This window comes from Dermacentor variabilis, chromosome 6 (genome assembly GCF_050947875.1).
Source record: "Dermacentor variabilis isolate Ectoservices chromosome 6, ASM5094787v1, whole genome shotgun sequence".
NCBI classification, from domain to species: Eukaryota; Metazoa; Arthropoda; class Arachnida; order Ixodida; family Ixodidae; genus Dermacentor; species Dermacentor variabilis.
In genome coordinates this window covers 72,214,645-72,241,361 of record NC_134573.1, presented here as the reverse complement: position 1 = coordinate 72,241,361, position 26,717 = coordinate 72,214,645, and the positions used below count along the sequence as shown (strand labels likewise).

Genomic DNA, 26,717 nt, shown 5'->3' with positions numbered 1-26,717 from the left:
ACAACAAAAATAAAACCAGTTGTTAGAAAGCGCTCGTCCTTGTGTTGCCCCTATTCTTTGTCCCTGTTTGTTTGCGCACAAAAAGTATAAATATGAGCATTTCTATGTCTACCCAACAAGAAATTTCTCCGTGCATCATGTAAGACGAATGCAATGGCTCACACACCTCTAAACAATGGCTGATACCCCCGCAGTAGGGTTTTTGTGATCGGACCACGAGTGTTTCGTGTAGGCATAAACACCTTCATTGTAAAAAGAACGAACACCTTTCTGCTAGAAACCAAGACAATCATGAGGCGTACACAAATGAAAGCTTATTGAACATGCCGAGTAAATGCTGGTCGACAAGCAATAAATCGAAATTACACAAAAAGCAGATACAAAATCTGATGTTTGTCCATACGGGTCCCAACAGGAAACGCATCCATCTCTGAAAGTGTAACAGAGGCCATGCTGACACAAGACTCTCCCGGTGTCCTTGCATCTACAGATTCCATAAATTTATCTAGGCAGCCGATCTCCACAGAATGCTAGCTTCTTCTTTTACACTGCACTCTCGACATCTGAGCGTGAATTGTAGAGGAAGAAGCTAACATTCTGTGCAGCTCGGCTTCCGAGAGAAATTATGGAAGCAGTAGATCTAAAAATGCCGGGAGAATGTTGTCAGCATGGCCTCCGTTAGAAATTGATGCATTTCCTGTCAAGAAACACGCATTAATTTTTGCTTCTCCTTTTTTTTTGTATGTTCAGTTTATTGCTTGTCAGCCAGCATTTACTCGGCGTGTACATTAAACTCTTGGTTGTTAGATCATCTCGGTTTTCTTGTTCGTCCTATGTGTCCTCTAGTGCCGCTTGCAGCCAGGCTATTTTTTATTTTTCTAGACTGCAATAAGTCACTTTATTGGCCCTTATGATTCTTTTGTATACCTTATAAAATCTTTTATTTGGTCAATGTAGCAATAATGTGTAGTGTGAACCAGTAAGAACAGTGTACGCTAACTTCTAATTAAAAGGTTTATTGTGAAAATGCAGTGATTTATAAAGGTTACCAGAAAGTACTAAAGCAATAAAAGCTGATAAAAACTAGTGCTTGATGAAACCAAACATACGGAAAGGGAGAAAATACATATAAATATACAAGTCCAAGAAAAAAAATTGTGATCACCAAATGCGCATGTAGTCATCTTTCCAAGAAACTCGTTTTTTTTTTCAATGGCATGGAACTGCAAGAGTGTGCGTGCATAGGCAAGCTGTCAGTCTGTCTATTGGAATAAGAACAGTGTTTCTTGAAAGGAGCTGGCATGCAGGATTGGCTATTGTAATGATTTTTTCCTGCACTTGGAATTTTTCGGTATTTTCTTACTGTAGCATATTTATTTATGTTTGGCTGCATCAAGCACCAATTTTTATCTAGCCTTGAAAGATGTCTTTCTTTTTCTGGTAACTTGTACAACTCGCCACATTTTTACAATTAACCTTAGTTGCAACTTAGCACTCATCCATCTCTAGTGTCGTACTGTTGATACTGTTTCATGCTATGCACCCTTGCAACACTTGTGTGTGTGTGTGTTTGTTTGTGTCCATGTGTGTGCGTACGCTTACATGGATGTGGTTGTGAAATCGGGCCCTTGGGAGGCGGTATCATTCTTCTGTGCAGCCTCATGAATTCATCAACTATAGTGCAACAGAAATATGATGGGACAAGAACAAAGTGAACTCACAGAGCGCTTCGTTCTTGTCCGTTGTCTATTTGTTGCGCTTTAGTTAGTAATGAATACACACCAACACGTCCAGTTTTCAGTTCTTATGTCAGGCTTATAAGACCGCTTGTGTCCTGGAATATCAGCATGGCTATGTATGCTTTAATTTAATTCTTGGCCATCTGGCTATGTATGCTGTAATTTAATACTTGGCCATGTGCTGCAAGTCGCATGTCAATCTCATTATTGTCCTGACAATCTCGTGTGATGTGCAGGCCCAGACAGTTTCTGGTGGATCCACGCAGGTGTACAGGGTGTTGTGCAAGGTTTAATTTGCTCTACAAGTGCTCCTTTTATTGCTTTAGTTCAGCTTTTGTAGGCGTAGGATGACTTGGAATGGTACTCACTTATATGGGCTTTAATTTTACGTAGTGTCATACTACTGTTACATTGCTATTGCCACATCAGTGTACTATATGTGCCTGATGTTTGCATCTTCATGATTAGCAACTTCCTCTGTGTTTGGTAGTTGTACATAGTCTCGTGGCCTAATTGTTTGCCCCATATTGCAGGGTATGGGCCTGTTGTGTTTCAAGTTCAGGTGCTCCCGAGGTTGTTTCCGAAGGGAGGGGTAGTCGTCTTTGCATCTCATATGCTAGCTTTCATAGTATCTTGGGACCAGGTTCTGAGCTCTTGAGACAAAGAATTTGTGCTGCAGGGTGCAACTCTAATGTGTCTAGGTGCTAGTTCGTTTGCTCTTTCTCGTAGACGTCTCCAACCATAGTAAAATCGGAAAGACCTGTTATTAACCGACGCCTGTATTCGATGAGTTGTCTTTTTTGTGCGCTGCTGGTAACAAATACCGTACAATACCTTGGACAAAAGCACAGCATCTGCCATTTTCCCTAGTATCCACTCGTCCGCCTCCCCATGATTTCAAGATTATTCATTTCACCAGGTGTAGAATTTGCATCAAGGCATGGCATAATGTTTTCACCCACGTGCTGGCTCTGCCGTCACGGCCTTACACTAGCTGAAGATTTGCGGATGCTGACTTGCGGGTATATTTGTCCAGCTATGTGGACCACAGTGTGTAATCTGGGGTAGTTCTTGATTCTAGTCTTTTTTCGGCGTCGATTTAAGCTGACTTATTAGAAAGTGAGAAGCCAGACTTGCCAAGAAAGTCTGCAGTGTTGTCGAGAGGTTGTTGCATGATTTTTGATTTCTGTATAAGATAGCTTTCCCATAGACTGTAGTACACCATAGGCTGCACTACTTCTTGTAGTATGCCTGTGTTGTTGGGTGTGGGTGGGCCAAGTGTACTTCCAAGGCTCACCTGGAATTTTATGTCTTTCAAAAAGTTACTGTTTAACTTAAGTGCTCTACCAGAAATTTTTTGCTAATTGTTCCTCTTATTAGAGTAGCATAAGGTACTGCAGTTAAAAGCCTCTTCACTCTCTTCATTCTTTCATAAGCGGTATTACACAATGCCCTGCAATAAAGTTTCTGCTGCTTATGACCCACGCATCTCTGCCAGAAGGAACAACTCTTGCAGAAGGTTTTCTTTGTGCTGTGTGTGGTACCTAGTATGGACATTCATGTCTCGACATTTATACATCTGTAAAACCGGCTTTCTGACAGTGTACTTGCTATCCTGATTATGCTTAATTGTGCAGTGCGGTTGAGCAGTGCATATTGATGCAATGAATGTTTACTCACTCGAATTATCATGAAAGATCGTTGTTCTACAATTGCGCCCTTTGCTTTCGATTGGTGTTAGATTTTGCATAAGCATGCCCCCTTATGCAAGAGTATTTGAAAGTTTAAGGGTTGAATAAAAGGTGGTGAACTAAATCTAAGTGGAAGAGCTTTTTTTTACCTATGACTCCCATCTAAATGGTGCGACTTCCACGGTTGGCACTTCAACCCCTCACTTTGTGTTAGCAGCAGAGTGCTATAGCAACAGTGGCAGATGAATAAATTGACGAAAAATATTTTTGTCTATAGATTTTTCTATGCTTCCCTGCTTTTTTATGTAGGTAAAACTTGGAATAAGTTTCTCATTGGAAAAAAAGCAGTTTGCAGTCTTCTAATAAATAAACCACATATTGTGTATAGTTGAAATGCAGAAATTTGTTCTAAAAGCCCCGGGTACCAGTAGCAGGGTACTGAATTATAAAGACAGTAATAACAGCGGATATTCTTATATGGGTTAACACACTAATATATGTAATCGCAAAGTTATTAGAAACTGGTGTTAGAAACATGTAAGGCATGAATATTTCTGCACCTTTGATCAGCTGTGAATTGGCAAGAACTCCTTGTACTTAAAAGATTTAAGGTTTCACAGGAAGGGGGGGGGGGGTGCAACTGGCTGACTTCACTGCAGTTTTGATTTACTTTTCTTTAACGTGTCGGTTTCTACTCTTTTGTCCCTACCAGAACAGGCTGGTTGCCTGCTTTTCGCATTGTTGCACGAGTTTTACATGACGCTGCAGGAGGGTACGTTGTCACTATAGCAAGCGAATAATTTACTGAATTTACTAGCTCTAGACTTAATTACCTTTCAAAGCAAATGTTAACACAGGTGCAGTAAGGATACAAAGTCCCCAACATATTCAATCTTTATTGGTTTCCATGCAAGAAAATATTCTCCAGAAAAGAGGTGCAGCTTAACGTGCACGTAATATTCGAAAACAAATTAGCGACACTGTTTATTCAAGCCCCGGATTTAATGCTACTGTAGAAAATTCATTACGATAGCCTACACTTTTGCTCTGTAAAATTTAGTAAGTGGAGTAAGATAAGCTTTCAAGACCCATCGGGATATTCACGCTTGAAAACAGGCAAGAAAATGCAACTGAACGGTACCGCGTTCAGCACAACGTTGAAACTTAGGGTACTTCGCTGTCTTGTCATTTGCCCCTGCCGAGGTTGAAATTATTTAAGCTGCTCCGTACGTGCCGATTTTTGTATGCTATTCAACAAAAGAAAATTGTGAAGACCCCGAAAGGCCATGTCGCCTCATGCCAACACGCAAAGGTGTGCGAAGCAAACATGAAAAGGCATGTCACCAAACGCGTAGAACTGGGAGAACGGAATCTGCGGTACATGTTTTTTTTTCCCCTTCGCGTACGTACAGAATTCGGTAATCCATATCTCCGCGCATAGAACCTGTTGTGCGAGACGCCATTTCACAAAACAAACCGGTGAAATAGCTATCCGCGCAATTTCGACGGAAAATCGCAGCGATTGCTGCGACGGTGCGATAAGCCGGTCGGTCGCAGCCGAAAATCGGGGGGTCGGCACTGCGACTACGATTTTCCTCGCAAACGACGGAAATCGCACTTCCGGTGCGACGAAAATCGCATCATGTGAAACAGGCTGTCCTGATAGGAGTGCCTGCGCTTGCTGCTTTTGGCGGCGAGGTCGAGCTGTAGGTGGCAACGCCGTCGCCGCGTTAGTGTGAGTAGGCGGCCGGCGGCAGGCGTTGAAATGCACGCGGCGGAGCTTTGCTTTCAGCAATTATCGCCTATTGCTTGGTAACGAAACGCTCTGACTGCAATGAAATAAGAATATATTGTCCTCCAATGCGACATTATTGCGCGAAGCGCACAGAACGTTTCTACTATGCCTGGAAGAAACGCAATACAGTTTCTCTTAGAGCACATTATGGGGGCTTTTTCTGCTTGTTGAACGTGCGTTCCACCAACTCTGTTGACACCGCTGACGCGCAACTCGGTTTTCTGCTATTCTTGCACTGGCTATAAACATGCATGCATTCCTGTAGAACGACGTTAAAGTAGTTGGTGAATGTGCACCCTACTTCACTGCACGTGCGAATGTATAAGCGTTTGCTTCTTGAATTATTAGTTACGAAGGTCAGTTTCGAAGTATGCCACTATGAATTAGCGAGGGTTGGCAGGATCGCCATGTGGCCTCACACGTGTTTACGTTTCTTGCAATTACACCAAAAAAGTAGCGTTAAAGCCTAGAAATTCATTTCCGTGGGTAACTGCGTCAGGGTCATCAGTAAGAGTTTTGATTATTTTACTGGCTACACTTACCATGTTGTTTTCTTTATGTAGACAAGTAATAGCAACGACCTTTCGTCATGCTAAGAACATTACGCGAAACAGAGGGTTTTCATAGCCGCACCAACTAAGTAGTTTGACGTCCCGGGGCTAGCAACTGCAATGTCACACATGATCTTGTGTATTTAGCAATCTATTGAACACTTCCCTTTCACAGCAAAGAATCAAAGTAATAAAGTGCCAAAACTCATTTCTGAGGCAAAATTATTTTTGCGTAGTGCGATTTCCAAATAAATGGACACCTCAAAAAAAGCTAAGGATAAACGTGTAACCACTAAGTGACAGTCATGAAATTACATGCGTAGCATCGACTGTGTGCAGTGATAACCATATCAGTGCTTAAGGTTCTTTTTACCATTGCTGAGTGATCGTCACGCCACCCCGTTCATGTTTAGTCGATTGTATCGGAGAGATTGCGAAATGTTCAACACATGGCGACAAGGAATCGCTAAAGTGTTGCTATCTTTTCTCGCAATGACCAGTTAAATTGTTTAAAACAACGGCAAGCGTTTTTCTACTGTGCTTGAAACACAATGCAGCAATCAAATTGAAATGTTTGCGACGAACGGAGGGTGCGATTATGACAATTCGCTTGTTGGACTCGCGTCGTCACTCATCTTACTACAGTGGCAAAACTACAATGCCAGATCAAATGCTTCTCTACATCGTCAAAAAATGCATACCAACATTTACTACTTTGTTACAACCAATGACAAACAGTCTTTGAAAGATATACACGCCCCACGCACATATGTAAACACATAGCCGCCAGCAGACGACGCGCCATCCACACTATGCCTCGTTCAGCCAGTGTCCCCCAGGTGGCGACTCCGCTCGATCTGGTGGCCAATAGTAGACACTCTTACGGAGCTGACTCATCTTGCATCTCACATCGCTGCTACTCTTCCCTCACTGTAGTCACCTGCTGTACACTCCATGCCAGCAGTGTCCAAGCACCCTGTTGTAGAACAAGAGACGAACTTTTAATTTATGGAGAAATGACAGACATCCGCTCGCTTCGAGCGCATCAAGAAGACTCATTTATTTTTTACTAGATGGTAAGGGAGAGGGTAAAGAAAAAGGCAAAGTCACAATACACTGTGCCAAACAGGATTTATTGCACCCCGTACGTGCAAGCAACCCGCTCCAAACCTGAAAGATCCCACCGCACCGCCGGTCGCTGTTCGTAGAACGCGCCCGCCAGTAATTAGCACGCAGTTTGACGGGTGTGAAGTGTCCGGCGCTTCAGCCACAGCGACTTCAGCAGTGCCGTTTTAGGTGGGGGAGTCCTCCTCGCCGCATCGTCGGTGGCCCCCAGCGCGAGGGTGCTTTGGCTCCAGAATAGAGGATATACAACACATCCAGATACTACCGGTGTAGAGGAACTCATCGGCACGTCTACGTGCGGCAGCTCCCGCTTCATAACATCGCCGGTCTCTGTCTTTTTAACCATCACACGACCACACCACTCCTCTAAAATATTGTTACCACCACCAACGTTTAAACGACGACGCCCTCCATTGCATCCTTCTGCGAACGTGGTATGAAGTGGTGAAGCCTTCAGGGATGTCATTGTTCTATATTTTGTAGAAAATAAAGAGATAAACAAAATATGAGCCATTACATTCTGTGAAGGTGAATGACCAGCGAAGTTTTTTAGTACATGACATAGAAGTGACATAGAATTTTTAACAAAGATACAAACATATTTATTGCAATGATCGGTGGCCATCGTGATGGTAGGTATGCACATACATTCTCTTATCGCCTCTGTTAATAAATGCGCCCGCCACGTAAGACAATGAATGGCTAATACCCCGTAATCAAACATTCATGCCAAGGCAAATCAAAATATTTAAAGGCCCAATCCACTCTGTGAAGGTGGATTGCCAGCGAAGCTGTTACCAACCACTTTACCTATCCTAACCTAACGAATGAAATAAGTACGCCGTAAAATGCAGTGTATAATCATTTATTGCGCCACGACATTCACGACGCCTTTATGATCGCTGTGGTATACACTGACGTTTTCGGTTTTGAGAGTTGCCAGGTTCTTCGCCAACGTTAGTTCGACACACGAGTCACGGATGGTGGTTTGTACTTTCGTTTCTGTGTAACACTTGAGTAAAACCTCTTCGATGACAAAGTCTACGAACCACTTGTTCGCCTGTTTCGAAATGTTTCGCATCGTATTCTCGTTGTTCCTCGGGAGTTCTTACTTTGCGTGGCCTACCCATAGCTTATATTCTAACTAAACCGCGTGCATACGTTACATACCATGTGTGATTTTATACGCAAACTGAGACATACGTATGCAGATGCACTTCGCACTAACGCCACTCGCTTCCATGTAGGAACATTATAGCAGCGCCAACCCATTGTTCCGCGACTCTCACTGCGATCCATCATGCACAGGGACACCATGCCGCCCGTGCGCGCTTGCGCTACATGTGTCTTTTGCGCTAAATCGTCGATTTCTAGAAAGTCAAGTTTTCCGTGGACCGCCACAAAGGATCGCCGGTTGGTATAGGTAAGCAGCTTCACTGTACAATTGACCGCCCTTCCAAGAAAAAGAAATGGAAGACACTTTGTCGAGATTAAAATGTGAAACGGCGGAAGCCTGACACCGTTGCCAATGGTGATTAGTTGCGTCGGAAACACCACAGAGGCACAAAACTAGTACACCATTATGTGAATGTTTGTTTGTTCATTAAATGCCTGCAACGTCGTTTACGCCTATGTCTATCGTTTCGATGCCTTCTGAGTCCATTATTTCAAAGCTGTCATCTGAGAGGGCGTCAGCTTGCAATTCATGGCCGGTCAACTCCTTGTGCTTTAGTGGGTACACATCCAGGATGGCTGCTTTGCAGCGCCGAACTGTTGCAGCGCCGTTTGCGGATCGGGAGGAGACGCGTCTTCAATGGCGGTGTCGGGGTGTAGTTGGCCATCCTCATCATCCGCTTCGCTCGATTGACTTGTATTGCTCGACTTGCCGCGGCAAGGTGGCGGTTACGGCGCTGCCGAGCTTCATTTGCCTTGGTACCCGGAGATGCAGCGAGTCGCTTCAAACGCATTGCCTCTCTTGCGTTAGCCAGTCGCGGGGAGGCCACCTCAAGCGCCCGCGTTCCGATATGACTAATCATCCCGCGCAGCGCCGAACCACCCCGACACCCGCACTTGACGACAGTGACGTCACGCACGCGAGCCAATCAGGAGGCCGGAAAGCTGTGATAGTTTCTGCTAAGGGCATATAATAATGATAATAATAATAATAATAATAATAATAATAATCTTTATTTCACTCATCAAGTGAGGGAGTGCGGGAAAAAAGCTGACAAGTCAGCTTGACTAGTTACCAGCTCCCAGGAGTACAAAATAGAAGAAACAGAACACTTTTCACATGGCAACACAAAAACCACAAACAAATAGCAATAGTAATATGACCTTGACAACAAGCCTTAATGCTGTGAAGAGAGGTGCAAGCAAAGCTTGGGATCCGCGGCTCTTCGTTGTCGTCCCAACTTGGCCTCTCACTCCCTCAAGGCAAGGTCGGCACGTAGACGACGAGCCCTTTCTCGAGCAAGTTCCCGGCGGCGATCATGAAACGCCGCCTGTTCTTCCGCGGGATGCACGACGCGCGGCCCGCTGCCGTTCTTTCAACGCAGCCTGCTCTTCGGCAGAACGAACCTGGCGTGGCCTCCCCATCTGACTGCAGGGTCTGACCTGGCAGGAAACGGCGGGCCTCGATGCGAGTGAACATGCGATCACACCCTTTCCCTCCTCCTCCAGAGGTAGGGAATGCCTGTGATTGGCCGGCGCCTTGCACTGCGTTGCGAGCGGTCCCCCCTAGGACATCTCCATAGCGTTTGGTTTATACAGCCTAGGGAGGTGTAGACTGTGTGATCGCCATGCCGAAAGCTCGCGATCTACAAAATCCTTCTTTCTCGAAATTGCTGTTTATGCGAGAAGTGTGCACGCTGCACAGGAGCCTCCGCCAGAGTGGATGCACTTGTTGGACGCATGTGCGTGTTTTCCCGAGTTCTGAGTGTGCAGTTGTGTCTGGTCTGTAATATAGCTTCAGTTTTGTTTTCCAAGTAGTAAGGGAGAAAAACCGACAGTGGGTGAATCGGTTAGCGTGGTGGTCTCGCAACCTGAGCTGGATGGTTCGAATCAGCAGCCTGACAAGCAATTTGTACTTGCGCGTGGCTTGAGTTTTTCGTACGGCAACACCAACGCCGAAACGACGGAGCCAATACAGGCTTCGCTTAAAAAGCATTTAACGCGGCCTCCCCATTACAATCAAAAAAGAGAGATGAAATTCTACGCTAGAATGATGGGCGGCAACGGAACGGATTGTGGAAGAGGGCGACGATGCTCGAGCCATTGCTGATGATGATAGCGGTTGTTGTATTGATGATGATAATGACGATGATGATGGTGGTGGTGGTTGCGACAACGACGATGGCTCACTCTTGCCAATGAGTGGCTCTTACCCATTAAAAAATCAGCGGCAACGGAGCCAGCTGTGGAAGAAGACAACGACAACGAATGCGTGAGCGGTGGCACGAGCGCGTTAACGCGGTTGCGTCGAGGGGTGCCAACGAGCTGGTTCACGGGTTGTTCGCAGACAAAAGAAATGCCCAAACCATGTACAGCTTCGCTGCAAAAAGAAAAGAAGCCAATTTTGTCATGTCTGCATCCTTCCAGCATTGCGAACAGGTCGTATGACAACGTCAGCCGAATTTTTACAAGCTGCGAAAGGTACACTTATTACTGTATCAACTTCAACTCCACCTTCTTCAACATTTTCTGTCTTCATACAGAAGAAACAGAAAGAGGATAGAATGGTACCCCAAGCACAAACTGCGGCTATTGACATGATGCTCGAACCATGGAACTTGGCATTTTAGCCAACCCGGTTTCGAAGAGTTCAGCCTATGTCTGCAAAAGCTGGTTTCGATCGCGAAGGAAAGTGGGGAGCATTAAGCAACACAGCCCCCTTCACCCGCAGTGTTGGAAAGCCCATTCTCCTTCAAGCCGCTACGTAGGTTCTGAGCATGCTAACACGCTAAGTGGGCTATCGTCTATTTAGAGCGTTAGATGTGCCAAGTCCTAAGCTAGCTTTTTGTGGAAGAGGGTTAGTCAGATTCGTATGCAAAGCCAGAAAGCAGTGAGATCTTTCTTGACGAACCTATATACAGGACTGCAGTGTTTGTGCTCTCCCTTGAATATGTTGCTCGAAGGAACTTGAACTGTGCAAAACCAGCATACGCTACGTCTAGTGTGGCAGATAATTTCTTTTTTTTTTTTTTTTTTTTTTTTGCTTATGGGTCGTCTTCAGGGCTTTGGCTGCTGCTTTATGTCTGGTAGGCGACGTATTTGTCCTTAACAACTTGTATCAGAGAGGAGACTGGTGGGCTAGTTTGTACTAAATAACTTAGGCAAAGCGCAAGAAGAAAAAAACCGAGGAGTCCTCGTGTTTTATTTTGCACTTTGCCTCAAGTTATCTTCTATAAGGGCTACCTGTTTTGTAGCTCGTGCATAAATAATTATTTTCCTCTTTTGAGCCTTTTAGAGGGGGGTTCACCGGTCCCTTCCGTATAGGGCGTTCAAGAGCAGCAACAACGCAGGCATAGTTCACCTTTTAATCAAGAAACGTCAATAACTGGATGCTAGGACTGGTGAAGCCGGTGACATTATAGGCCAGCAAGGAGGCAAAAATAATGGCAAGGAAAGCATCCAGAAAATGCTGAAGCGCCAGCTAGAATCAGTGCGGGTCGGCGGTCTTAAGACTAAAGCGGCTCGCATGTCCTAACCGTAATGGAGCCGCTTATCGCATCTCTTTACATAGTGTAAAGATATGTAAATACTTTTCTTGCCACATGTGCTGCATATGCAGGAAAAGCTCACACACCAGGTTCTTCGCACGTTTTTGTGCAATTTTGATTCAATTAGTGACCCCAGCCAAGCTTTGGAACCCGGATGATATTTCTAAAGACATTTTACAATTGCCTCATAATCACAAGAATGCTGAACCGGTCTTCACTATTGTGCATCGCTCTTCTATGCCATCATCATCCCTCATCACACCATCACGTGCCCGTTCCCCATCCCCCTAAGCGGAGTAGCAGGCTAAAATACGCTAGCGCACGCTCGCCTCTCGACATTCCTTTAAAAGAAACTGTATCTCTCTGTTCATCTCGTTCAGCAGCGATAAGTTCATATACCGGGTTCTTGTTGTCTGAAACTGAAAGCTTTCTTCTTGCAGGTGTTCGAGAACTTCCCGTACACCGTCGCCATTTCTGACTCGGATAACGACACCGTCTTTGAATGCGTGGCTGCTAACCGAACTGAGATTGACCCCGAAGCTCACACCGCCACATTCGTCTGGCTCTTCCAAGGGAATGAGAACAGTCCAAAGTATGTTCGAAAAAGTATCTCGAAATCTCATCAAGTAGAATCAGCGAACTTACTGAAATACATTTACAATTCTGTATGACTTGCATATTTGCTCGAAGTTTATACGTAACCTAACTAAAGTACTATTAGGAACAGGAAGATAAAAGACAACGACAATGGAGGGACAAAAAAGCAACAACTTTAATGCGAAACCACAACATGTCCTCATGATATATTTGGTTACATTCGCTTTATTTACAGATTTGCCGCCCCCTTGCGTATTGTGCTGGAAAGTGCAAACACGGCTGTGTGGCGTTGCTTAAAGCTGGCCGTGGCGGAAAAGCACGTCAGCCAGGCGTTTAATCTCCTGCGGATGACGTATTCTCAGATTAAAGAAACGGAACTCGGCCAGCTCTGTCACACCCCAGGACGGCGCTTGCTTTGACAAGCACCAGCGTAGAACAAAGCGTCAGATATTGAGTTCTGTCCACATCCTCCAGCGGGTTCTGCGCCGCCTTCCTATGCGCCGTCCGTGTATGATGAAATGCCCTAAGCAACACGAGCTCCTCGTTTTGGTTTCTTATGGCACCTTTCCCTCAACCAGTGATATTTACTAGGTCATTTTGCTGGTACCTGTTTCATTTAATAATTATCTCACACAGTGCAACTTTCTCATTGCTGTCTTCATATGTACGTCGCAATTGTGAAGCCGCTGTAGAGTGTCCGAGCACACAGTGATGTTAACACTTTCCCATGCTAGTGCGAGGGATGCAGCTCTGGCTATTGGCAGCTTGATCATTTAATTAAGGGATAGATCTGGTTGGAAGGTATACATTTTGATTGTGTAAGTCAACGGACCGTTTCCACAAAAGGAAAATCTCTGAGGGTAATAATTTAATTTCGTGTCATTTAAATGGTTGAATGGGCATTGCGCAATTCGATGCATAATTCAAGACTCGCTTCAACCAAGCCCTTTCCTTCTCAAGATGCTGACACGTGTATAGGGCAAGAAATGTTAAAATCTCAAGTCATAAGCGTCTTCCATAACGTACACATTTCTAATGTTACAAAATGCAAAATGATATTTTATAATGTAGTCAAATATGACAAAGACTATTTGAATGTTCTGCCAGCTGTAATACACTAACCATACGCATAAACTTCAAAGACATATGAATAGCAGGCAGCTGTAAATAGCGTTTCTTTTTCCTGAAGCTCCCAATCGTGCTGCGTCATAGCAGCTCTAAAATTATTATGCATTTCACTTGTTCCCTGTAAGTAAAAATTTATATAGGGCTAGATGAAATCAACACAAGGAAGCACATGGAGAAAGGGTGCCAAAAGCATACGAAGAAGGCGCATTATGCAAAAATTGTTAATCCTCAATTCTATAACGTATCACTAAGATCTGTCGAATTAGTGACTGCCGTAACGTGCGTTAATGTTACTGTAATATATGCTGGTGAGAGAGCCTGCTTCTCCAGTCAGCTTCTTCGTAAAATGGGTGCTACTTACGAGAATACAGTACCGTATTTTATTGCACGTTTTTCTCTAATTTAGGACTATCCAAGTAGTACCGACAACCTTGACTGGGCACAAAACTGAAGAAATTGTCGAAATTGGGTAGTTTTTTTCCAAAGCGTCGCTGACTGCTAGGTTTTAGTCATGTCCTTTTACACTGCCTCCGTATTCTTTTCAACCTTGTCTTAATAGCTAAATTATCCTGTATATTCTGTACACACGCATGTAATTAGAGCCAGTACTTGAAGATTACAACCAACACAAGACAGGGCATAAAGAACCAAATATGCGTTGCGAATGAACGGGTTGTGTCAAAATACAATACGCCTTTTATTTTTCGCTTAGCTATGCTTGTGGCGCGCTAAGAAAGTGACGCCGAATTCCTTTCTCTCAGTGGGTCTCAGATGAAAAACTTAGTAAATTTTCAGTAAAGCAATAAACGAGCCTAGTTGATGGACGTTCATGATCATAATACGCTTAGTGTTACACTGACGGACGTAAGGGACAGGACGCGGACATAACGTAGCGCAAACTACCAACTGTTTAATATTGTTAAAGAACGTGCTTGTATACAAGGAGATGTGGTGCGGGGAGGGGGGAGGCGGAGAGGAGATATAAAAGGATATGACAAGCTGACGACCTGTGATAATACTTCTTTAACACTATTAAACAGTTGGTAGTTCGCGCTGCGTAGGTCCGCGTCCTGCCCTTTACGTTCGTCAGTGCAACAATAAGCGCAATATAATCATAAACTTAGTAAACGCGACTCCGTGCCGGTCTCGCTGACCGGGTATCTCTCCGATCTTCTGCTTTCAGCATATACGCGCATCGGAGAAGAGGCGCTGTGTTCGTCGGTGTACATAAGTTTCATATTTACGCAAATTATGGAGGAGCTTTTCCATCGCCACTATGGAGATTCAAGGGAATAATAATGTAGCGCTGGAGTTCGGTCAACATTTTGCAACAGTGCCGACGCGGTCATCGCTCTATCACGCAGAAACTACTGACCGTATTGAAACGTAACGGATGATGGGTATTCAACTAATTGATTTAAGCCGGCAATGCACAGTGTATCAGTTTTTGCTACGGTTAGTTTTGTACCTAACAATTCTGATTCAACCGAAGCAAGATGAACCCATAGCTCCAGCAACTGCAAACTCAAGTACCGTTTTATTGTTGGTGAAAATGTGCTGTCCATATCTACAGAAAACGACAGCAGGTTGTTCTCATTTTCTTCTATGTGGAAAAGGAATGTTCGGGCACTACAGAGTGCAGGGTGTCACAAACCTCCTATAGTCATTTCTTCATAAGTGTGGCCCATATGGAGAGAAACGAGGTGCTACAATTGCGAGTGGCAGTCACACTCCTCCTATTATCTATTATTACGGCCATTCTTGGCTCTCGTCATAGGTTTATGTTGTATGCGACGCGTAACCTTTAAACCAGTGTTCATATTGAAGTCATTGTAACGTTCTGAGCCTGATTAAGGGCAATGAAAATTCATCCACCAAACGCTTGTCTAGTGTACTTCCTTTGTTCTTCGCGCCAATATGAGCACTCCACACACTACAGCATGAACGCCTATGAACTCGCTCAGTTTTCCGTCTTAATAAAGTATTGTCACCGACACAAAAACAAAATAACACGTCCTCGTTTCTATACTTAGGACGAACTACGTATGCGGCAAACTTTTAAAGTGTTTTGTCCCTCACTGCAATCCCGTTAAGTACGCATACATTTCATCGACGACCAACGAATTAGCTTTGACCGCCGCAAAAATAACTCTTGTATTGGTGGCGCTGCGCATTGTTTCGGCACGTGTACGTTTTACAATGAACTGTACTTCACTAACACCTGTCTAAATACAAGTGAAAAGAGAATTCATTTTATCAAGGACTGCAGGGCTGATTTTGATGAGATTTGTAGCTTTTAATTAAAACGTTATATTCAGGTGACTGCAACAAGTAGTCTTTCCTTACGTCATCTTCCTTTCTACCATGTCATAATCATCACCATCATCATTAGCCTGGTTACGCCCACTGCACGCCAAAGGCCTCTCGCATACTTCTCCTACTACCCCGGGCATGTACTAATTGTGGCCATGTTGTCCTTGCAAACTTCTTAATCTCATCCGCAAACCTAACTTTCTGCCGCCCCCTGCTACGCTTCCCTTCCCTTGAAATCCAGTCCGTAACCCTTAATGACCATCGGTTATCTACCATGTAAGAAGATATAACTCTCTAACTCCATAATAAATAAATATATCACTTCTCCGTAAGTTATTCCTATTGGGGCCGATAAAGTGAACGCACCTAATGCAGTAAACATCACTGTAAAGTACACGAGTAGCTTGTCAGTGGGTCCTTCGCAAATATTTTTAAGGATTGCAAGGAACTCACGTGAGCTGTCAAATAATATGTCAAATTTGTCCACTTTCGATGCTCTAACAGATTCGTCTAACAAAATTTCGAATTGTGTTTTTGGTGGAGAGTTACAGTGTTGTAAAGTTCATCGAAGAGTGTTCTTACTTTGCAATATTGAGAACATTCGGTAGCCACAGTCAAGCTATAAATCAAGATTTTGTTTCCTCGAGTCACTAAAACATTTCTTTGTCTATCCAACGCAACAAACTTCATTCGAATCAGACCAGCACTCATTTCATAACAGAATGTCTGCGTTTTACATGAGCTTGAATGGTGACATCGGTATTATATCTGTGCTAATGCTTCCTCTGAAACGCCGTGCGTGTTTCAATAAATGCTTGTTCATCGATGTAGTCTTGTGCAGGCTTCATGTTTGTGCTTGCGTGAGTGGACGACTGACCTTTTTGGTACGAGAAAATAGGATTATTCTTCTTTTTTTTTCAATATGCGACACCTACATTTATTTCGAATATATTTCACTATAGAAACACGCTGCCGCGTGCATTATTTATGGAAGCATTGATAGCTCTCACGTATTGTTAGTGCTGTTATGCACACACTTGAACTTTTACTTTATTCTAACCAAGATGTCGAACCGAACCCCAACCCGAACCGGAAACCGAACGAGAACCGGAATTTTAGCCTGACCTGAACCCGAACCGATATTCTAAGAACGTGTCCGAAGCCGAACTCAACGTGAACTGAAATAAAAATAATAATAAAGAGCGCAGGTTCAGCACAAACCAGTTCGACCATATGGGGTGTTCCCGAGAAAAGCCATTCTTCGCAATATTTGTCTCTTCAGTCGGCAAAACACCACTAAGCGAAAATGAAGACACAACTAGGCAGAGACCCTTGTACTTCTGAACTCGGCTATGTTGTGTACCACGGCCGATTTTTTTTTTTTTTTTTTTTTTTTTGAGGGGTCCACGAATCACCGTTCCTGTTGAGGCTCCCAATTCGGTCGTCGTGGATTCGCTTGCTACTATTACCAAACAAACATTAAATGACACCCGCCATAATACGCAAAGACGACAATGGCGGTGTCGTTGGAATGGAAAAAAAGCCAACGAGTTCATTACTATGGCTTCTAATAACACTAACACTGGGACCACTAATATCAAAGCAATCCCCATCTCAGCACGCGCAATAACGACACGTAAAGGCGGGGGAAATGTGTTTTTTGTTGGGCATCATGCTTCAATGTACATTTGGCGTTTCCCAGAAGATTACGGCGCTCTACGATATTTCAAACCTTTGCCGGGGAACAATGCGCGGGATTAGAGTTTTATTTCCGCGATTAAACAGCGCAAACCTGCGCCATGCGTACGTCGGTAAACTCACTCATGAGTCGACTCACTCCGACTAAGAACTACCCTGAGCCCGAGTGAGCCTAAATGAGTAGAATTTTGGTGAGTCTCGGCTCCCGCGAACCGGCTGCGTACAATATGATGAGCTTTAGTCCGACTGAGCGCCTCTGAATAGAAATTTGTATCTTAGTCTGAGTAAGCATTTTTAAAAAAATATGCATTCGAATGCCCCTTCGACGAACGCCTTTTGTATAACCAAGGAATAAGTAGGTGCCCATTCTATTGTGAGTGGCGCAGTGTGCAACCATTACAGCGAAGTGACCTGTATAAAGAATGATTTTGGAGGCCCCAAACACTTTGCTATAAAGGCATTCAACTGTATATTGCGAGCTAGACTGAGTGAGTTTTGTTTATTTGCCAGCCTATAACAACATTGCTAAATTCATGACGGCAGCGGCAGCGCGATGCGGGGTCAGCGTACCTCCAGAAGTGCGGAAAAAAAATTTCAATCACGGGAAAACACGGCCGTCGTTCGTGTAGCCGTCCTGTTCCGTGCTGCACCAGCACCTCAGTGGCCCTTCCTTGTACTCTCCCGTGCGCGCTGTATCCATTTTACGCCCGTCTTTATCGCAGCTCCGGCAACGCAAGGTGGTGGCCCTAGAAGACTTCAGACACCGCGCTTCCATCCCCTTTGTGTATCTGCTGCGTCAATCCCTTGATTCCCTTTGTGCATCTTTCCTGCTTCGCGTTTAACTACTATTCGCTCCTCAGTAGAACGCTGGAGGCCGGTTTGGAAGGGAGGCGGGGGAAGGCTCGCTGCGTAGCGCGAGACGTCTGGACACGCGCGAATAGTGTACGAGGTGTGCTCATAAAGAAACCAACTTTCGAAATAGCGCGCCAACCAGCAGAGAGAGCGAGGCTCGGTTACTGAACGCACGTAGCGGCAGGTTTATACAACAAACTGGCCATTTGCTTCGTTTCACTCTGACCTTTAGTTCACGAGCTACAGCCGCCGAGGCGAGCATGTGCAAAAGCTGCTCGACGGATTAGCGCAAACGTGGCAATGCGTCGGCTCACGCTTCGCTCCTTGTCCGCAGCTATCTAGCAACACATTACATTCCCTTTGTTCCCCATCCACCGTATTCTGCAGACCTAGCCCCAACCGACTTCTTCCTCTTTCCCAAATTTCAAACCACGTTGAAAGAACCTCGTTTCCAAACCATAAATGATATTCAGGACAATGCGACAAGAGACTTGCGCGCCATCAAAAAAGGTTCCTTGCACGAGATTTTCCAAAAAATGGAAGAAACGATCGGAACAGCCTATTGCCAGCAGATGGGACTGCTTTGAGGGGGACAGTGCTTAAAATGTCGTACGCTAAGGAGCAAAGATGTTGTAGCTAAAGTTCCCTTTCTTTTTCAAGACACCCTGTATGATGTGTATGCTTTTGCTATCACATTTGCGGACAAGGTCAGACGAGGCTAGATAGTTGCTGCTGTGCTATGTGCCGCAGTGTTACGAGCAGTGAGCGAAATGGACGCTGTCCACGTTTCTCGAGTATTGTAGGCTCATTCGACTCCATCATCGTCCCCGTTAAGCTCTTGCTCGACCACTCCCCTGTTTTTCTGGCACTCTTGCTCTCGCGCGGCAGCGAAGCATGTTGGCTAGCGTTCGGCGAGGCTGAAAAATAACATCATGGTACTGCACGTTTCCTGGTCGTGCTGTGCCTCTATACGCTAGTGGCGAGGGTGCACCAGTCGTTTCTGCGGAGCGACGTACTTCCTAAAGGCTCACTTTTCAACGCAGCCTTCAAGAACAAAGTGAGCAGGACTTTCAGCAGTGCTCACGTGAACTGTAGTTCAATTGAATGTCGGCGATGGAGCTTTCACGCGTACGTTCTGGTGGCTTGAATGATGGGGGGTGAGGGAGTGTTGCGAGGGAATTCGGCTGAGCACAGTTCTTGTCAGCATGAACGATCGGAACCGTCTATTGCCAGTAGATGGGACTGCTGAGTATCTGAGTATATCTATGTGAGTATCTGAGACTGCTGAGTATAGTCTGAGTATCAGTGAGCCTGCATGAGTAGAAATTTGTTGAGTCTTACTTAGATTGATGGCCGATCGTGTAGAAGTTTGGAAAGCGTGAGTTCGAATGAGCTCTCGGCAAGAAATATAGCTTGCAAGTGGTATTGAGTTCTCTTTATCGTGGCCACCTACGGCGCCCCGTGAAGCAACGATGTCGTGGTGTTTAGCACAAATTGTCCTTGTTCATCGTCCACGAACAGCAATGTGCTCACCTCCTTTTATTTTACAACTAAAGCTAGAGCGAGATGTCAATTGCTAGCATTTTTCGTTACTCCAGAGCAGAAGTTTGAAGTGTTAGTTTATGTAATACCATGTGAATGTAGGGGCTCGCTTCAACAAAGAAAAAGTCGGTGCTCTTCCATTCTGTCAAGAAGCATGGGCAGCAAAGCTGTGTATGTGTGCCACTTAGCGACTGCTTCACCTCCGCCACGGGTCGGCCCGGCACTGCACTATATTCGGGATCGGCCCACGTATGGGGAGTACTTAACGCTTGATTCACCTCCGGCACAGGTCGGTCCCGCATTGCACTATCTTTGAGATCGCCCACGTGCGGCGAGTTTTCTGTCTACACGGATATGATCCTGGGGGAAGTAGCCCTTAACAGCCTCGCTGTAAAATTAACACAAAGTGCTCAAAAGAAAAAAAAGCATCCAGTCTTGAAGTGCGCGGCCGGTGTTCGTGTTTTCAGCACCTCAGCGCCCGCATCTCCATAGCATCCGCAACGCCAGTTCCTCTAGTTTCAGTCGTATACAATATGGGACAACAACAGTTCTTGCAGTCTACAGGAACAAACACTGATGTAAGTGGAGGCTCGTCTGAATAATTCTTATCCGAACCACAGTTGTTGCGCAGACGATAGAGTTATCCTGAGCAAAATACATGGAGGTGAAGATTTGTGACCATCCCTTTTCAAGGGGGATGCTAACAAATCATCAGCAGCAGCAACAGCAGCGAAACGACTCCCGTGGTCAAGAACGCAAGACGTGGTCTTTACTCGCGCAATAATGTTCAACGTGATCAAATCATTTTTTACGAATAGTCCTTTTTCTTATTCGCAGGCAAGACATTCCTTTCTACGTAAAGGCCGAAGGGGAACCTGGAACATTCAGCTTCAGCGTGGGAAGAGGTAATAAAGTAATATACAATAACGTTTGCATACCGCCAAATGACCTGCTTGGTGTGAGCTCATTCTTACATCTCCAGCCAGTTACGGGATACCTACCGTGGACTAGCCTATGGTGTATCCTATACGATCTCGTATGAGCAAATTCAACTTCATTAAGATGCATGTGAAAACGTATGGCAACAATGTACGACAGATCCAACGCACTTGTCGGAACCAACGCTAATCGGCGCCATCTTGTCTCGTTCGAATTGAAGTCTGTGCAAAAATTCTGCTGCGGAAACTAAATATCGCAAATCCAGTGTGCATTTTAAAAGGTATGCGAAGCGAAATGATCGTGAAACAGTTAATTAAATGCCATATAGCAGAATTCCATGCGTGCAACTGTATTTGTTTTATTCGTACTCAACGTGTCATTTCATTTGGTGTCTATACTTCTGCCCCGTACAGGTCACAACGCTATCTTCGTGTATTATGTATGTTTTTGCACCATACCGTCCGCGAGCTATGCTGAAAAGTCTACAACAGCTGAGGCGGTTGCGAACCGGGGGACATCAACGCAGAAATGTGAAGTGTGTTCTGTATTATAAAACAATCTTCATTAGTGGTCACTGAAAGAATTTGGAACTCAAGTTTCCACAGGGCTTAAAAATATTTGCCAGCTCTAGCAGTCATTACGATGATTTTTTGGCCTAAAAAATCACCACAATAAAAGACAGGGATCATGTATCCAACAAGCAAAACACGGGTGGCAGAAGAGCGCGGCACGAAGCGAGTTCGCGGAACGATGACGTGCCTAATTTTTGTTTCTATTACCTCAAAAGTTCCTTAGTGGGGACTTTAGATGAGAGGTCGTTTATATAACTAATGTCGTGCACGTCGCATCCAACATTAGCCATGGGAGTATGCAGCATGCGCCCATAACGAGATTTGTATGACCCAGCAGTGATTTGTGAAGAATCTGCAAAGTCCTTGCAAACTTTCACAAAGTCGCTTTCAAGTATCGTTGTCATTGGCGTGGGCCTACGAAGAAGGGTTGGAAGTCGAGCTTGTTGGCACAGTTGGAAGCTTATGTGGAGCAGCGCTAAACGACGTGACAAAAAAAATGAACTGGTTGTTAGTCTGCGACTTTGTGTTATCTTTCCTTGTACCGTCGTCTGAATCTCCTCCAAATAAGCTTATGTAGAGTTTGCGTACTCGTGCATTTTTTTTTCTTGCATTTTGCCAATCCTAAGCATCAGCGCAATTTGTTCAAATATTCTGCTGTGTATTATTTACAGCAAGCCTTACAATAACCCATTGGGCACAATGAAATCCCATTTTTTGCGCACACATGACAAGTTTGGCTATTTACCAGTGCTGTAGCCAACCATTAAACGAAATTTTGTATCGCTAAAGAGACCTACAGAGAATTACAATGTGGTAAGCGTCGGTAGAGGGACGCGGCGTTTTTTTTTTGTTATCCTGTTGTTAAAGTTTGACTGGTTATTCAACCTACTTTAAACACTATAACCAAATTTTATTTACATTTACAAAGCTGGTCACGTAACGGTAGGAAAATTCATAAGTTAACTAATTAAACTTCTGAATGCGGTGCCCTTGCACCCAGACTCAGCTTGTAGAGTCATGCGCGTATGTAAGTGCTGTACAGTAGTCATGTTATTGGGAGCTCTACAGAGTGCTAGCATTGACTATTGTACATTTAAAGCAGTTGATTCTGATATTGGCTTGAACATGTTTGGACACAATTAGCCTCTGAGATAGCGGTGGCAAAACTGTGCATTGAAACACTTATTTGTTCCAGATCCTACAGTTAGGGAAGGCCGCTACTACTACACAGACTACAAGACCTGCGTCGTATTGGACATGGAATATCACGGACATCGTAAGCTATTCTAAATATTTAGTGAATAAGCGAAGAGACACTTGGAAACACGGCCTATTTTGGCTTGTTCATGAAGAGGTCCGCTCATGGCGGCAACACTTTCATTCATCCAATATACTTATAACGAGTAACTTTCAGAACGATTTCTTAAAACCGCCGAAGACGCAGCACCCTAAAGACCAACAAAACGATTTCCGATAGTGACATCATTGCTAGTTCGTGCCTACTAAATGATGCTGATGTTCGTGCAAACATGAGCAGCTGCATTCTTGAAATCACTAGCGCAAATATTCGATGCCTCTCATAAAGATTTATTGCTCCCTTTGATTACACTTATTGTGCGAAATTTTATGCCTCTCTGTTATAATCCGGCTACATAAGACGTCATAGCAGTAAACTCTGCATTGTTTTGGAAATCCGAAGTCCCTGAATCTGTACACGAAGTGTGTGTAATTGCTTTTATTGGGTCACCAACATTGGAATGTGACCATTGTTGTGCCGGGAAGAGAGAGAAACAACTTTATTTACGGCATAACGAGGTCCTTAAATTAGGTTGCCGCTGGTCCGAAAGGTGCTGGCCAGTTGCTTTCCACGACCGTTTCGGCCCAGTCAGTTATTTCTGCCTGAATCTAGTAGTCAGTGGTAGACAGGAGTAATTCCCACGTATCGTGGGAGGGAGTTGGCAGTACTGGGTGCGGAGGTGTGTTCCCGTCGCATCCCAAAAGGATGTGATTTTGGGTAGCATTGGTGCCGTTGCAGTGCTGGCAGCTTGCTCGGATTTCATCCGAGGGGATTTTGGACAGCCGACGGGAGCTGGGTATAGGATCGGTCTGGATTTGTCTCAAGATCGTAGATGGTTCCCTTGTTAGTTCAGTAGGCGGTTTGGGGAAAAACACGTGCAATGCCTTATGCGAAGGCCTCACCTGCGGAGCCAGTGCGCGGCTTAATTGTCCTTAAAGGCAGCGCGCAGCCGCATCAACGCCTACAGGTGTAATGGCATTGCGATCATCTCCTGTATTGTGAATTTAATGCGTCACAAGCGCACCTCGCATTCACTTATCGTTGTCATCTTTTCTCACCTGCAGCTCTCAAAAATGCGAACATTTCCTCGTTCAAATTACGATGAAAGGCTTCTAGCCTGCAGGTGGATGTCACTGCGCAAGGAAGTGTAAAACTTCCAGGAATCTACGTCCTGTGAATGTTTCGGAGGGTCAAGGATTACATGGATAATACATAAGCAAGCTATACAAGCCAGTACAGTGTTAGCTCCTAGTCCCACCAAAGACCACTTGCCTAAAATAAACACTGTTAATAACGTCTATGCGTTACAAATATTTTTCCAATGCCACGGTTTTTTTCATTTCTCTCTCTATGGCGACTGTAGACAATGCGTGCGTGCACATTTGAAATATTCGTAGTTCTTTTTTACGACAGCAATTATAAAGGTACTACGGGCAAATTCTCGCCACCGCCGTGATTTTCCGCCCATATACCTGTAGCGCAAGTACGCAGATATAAACAAATAGTGATAAATAGAGTTGCCCGATGACCGGATTCGAACAAGGGACCTCTAGCAAAGAAGCCGGATGCTCTAACCATTAGGCCAAGCACTTTGCCTCAGCAGGTTGAATAGAACAACCTTCAGAATTTTCCTCGTTGGTGATGCGTTGCGTGGCTGGAAAGGCTGCTGTTCCTTGTAACCAGCAGAAGTCAGCTTGCGTGTTACGTTGCGCCAGCTTGTTGCAGCCGCGTATAGTGTAAACACCGTTCGAGAAGTGGTTCTTGTTGCTGTTCTTGCTCATCCAACTTGCGAGTCACGCCCATCATGGTGCATTTGCCAATAAATGAGTTGATTATTCTATCTTATATACACAAACTTCTCTGACCGTTGAAAGATAAAATCACGTCTTAAAAAGACGGCATTATTAAGCAAATACCAATAGTCATTTTTTGAGATGCACGCACAAACAAAAAGAAAACGTGCAAAGTGAACAGGTCGTTTGGCTGGATTCCGTATATAGATATTCTTGCCATGCCTAGCAAACATTCCTGTGGTAGGATCTCAGACTAGAGGCCACAAATGAAAGAGTTCCAGCACAACGCTTAACCATGCTATCTCTGTCAGTGTTATGCCTTCGGGCGAGACTTCCGCCTTTCTTTTATGTCTCGGTTCCTTTCACTTTAACCGAGTCATCGTAGCACTTTCAATTGATATTTCTATCGCCAATATGTTGCAGAATGCATTCTGTGGACACAGAAAGAAGTAAAAGACGCGGTGCCGCAGGACTGCATTGACCAGTTTGTCGACACGTGTGGCGTCATTGTTCCCGAGCACAGCCGAGACCTCTGCCCGGATGGTGAAGGCGACTACTAGGTGCACTCCGGCATCTAATTTTAAACTACACTATATAAATCGAAATGTGAGCGTAATCTTTCGACATAAATAAAGTTTTTCAACAGAGTGATTATTATTTCGAAATAACTTGATCACCTCTGTAATATTTGACACACTTGACTACTAATGCTTGTGGCGGCCATCGCAAGCACTCACGACCGAAGGAACAGCCTCTTGCATAATTCATATCCACATCGGACAAGCTGTATGGCACTGAGCATTTCTCGTTGGCGTAGTCATAGCATGTCGGACACATCGTGTGGAACAGCGTACGGTGCAGCAACATGTCTGTTGGCACCATTCTCCATAAAACGCCATCTTGTCTCGTCAATGTGTGGTGCCGTTAAGGATGCCTCCATCTGCCTACGCATCACACCTTCTTTTATTATATGTGTTTTATTTTTCACTCCGGCGGAGAATGGTTCCAACCTGTTTAGCCATGACCTGGTCCAATGCTAAAGCCGAAACAATGCTGCACAGCGTCTAGGGTTAACTTCTACGAGGAAAGCCGTGGAGAATATGAACTGATCCGGAAGACTTGCCGCTTCTCAAAAAATTGTAGGACGCAAAGCTTCCCCTTTAAGAGCGGAAGGCGATAGCATTTAAAGATCCCTGACAGCTTCTAACGCTTCATGGCAACTGCACCTTACGTAAGCGTAACGTTTACCGGGAAAAGCTGGTGACGAACACTGTGCCCGAAGGTGAGCTTTCTTGTAGAAACATGGCGTCTAGCGTGGATCGATCACAGAGGTTGCCTACAGCCACGCCAAAACGTCGTTTTCAGATTTCTGCTATAAGTTCGCACTTTTAATATTTACGTTTGAGAAGATTTAATATACAAGCGTCAATATTTTGTTTCATGAAATTTGTTTGTTTTCTGTCATTCTCAAGACTGCGAATAATCGCTTTGTCAAGAATATAAGGCATGGTGTGAACAAGTATAGCCATAGAACGGTGTGGCAATATAACAAGCATACATCGCATGTCATACAGCAAGGAGTGGCACATACATGTACTTAACCATATGCGAAAATGTTTTGCTCAGGCACGAATCAGCTGACACCAATACCGAATTTTCTGCTATATATGGTGCCTATTAGGCTATCGCGTGGAAAAGGTAGCTTCCTCGAGGCACGAATGAAACAAACTGGCACACACCTACTCCTTACACGTGTGGGAGACATCGATAAATATGCGGCCATATATAAAATGCCGCACACACGCGCTGTCACTTTTGCTCTACTAGGTAACAGACACGCAAGTCTTCTAGAAGGATCTAGTTGCCGTAGGCATGACAGAAGTATGCCTGCGAGGCCGGAAAGTGCCTGGAAAGAGTGAAATAATGCTTAACATTACCGTATACTGAAGTAAGATTATTTATATATATATATATATATATATATATATATATATATATATATATATATATATATATATATATATATATATATATATATATTGTTGAGGAAATGCTTAACGAAGTATCAGCCAACCAAACAAAAGCGGAGGCTAAGCTTATAAGCCTTGAAGAAAAAGTCGATAGCCTGAAAGATGTATGCAATAAGGTGCAAGAACTAGAAAGTACAGTTAGAGATCTTGAGCGGACGATCAGAAACCAACAAGAGAGCATAACTGATTTAGAACACAGATCAAGGCGGAACAACGTCATAGTTTACGGTGTCAAGGAAAACGCGAAAGAAACACGTGGCGATATTGAACGCAAAGTGTTAAACGAAATTTTTTGAACCGCCTTGAGGTTGACGTGTCGTCTGTAGAGCGAATT

General features: G+C 44.4%; 1 long non-coding RNA gene across 1 annotated transcript; it reads left to right on the top strand.

The window, feature by feature from the left end:
- The first annotated feature begins 8,237 nt into the window (after positions 1–8,237).
- On the top strand, positions 8,238–24,988 carry LOC142584207 (uncharacterized). Its single transcript, XR_012828726.1, has 5 exons — positions 8,238–8,324; positions 12,063–12,214; positions 20,590–20,657; positions 22,459–22,539; positions 24,777–24,988. It is a non-coding gene; the product is annotated as an uncharacterized LOC142584207 (long non-coding RNA).
- Positions 24,989–26,717: the final 1,729 nt, after the last annotated feature.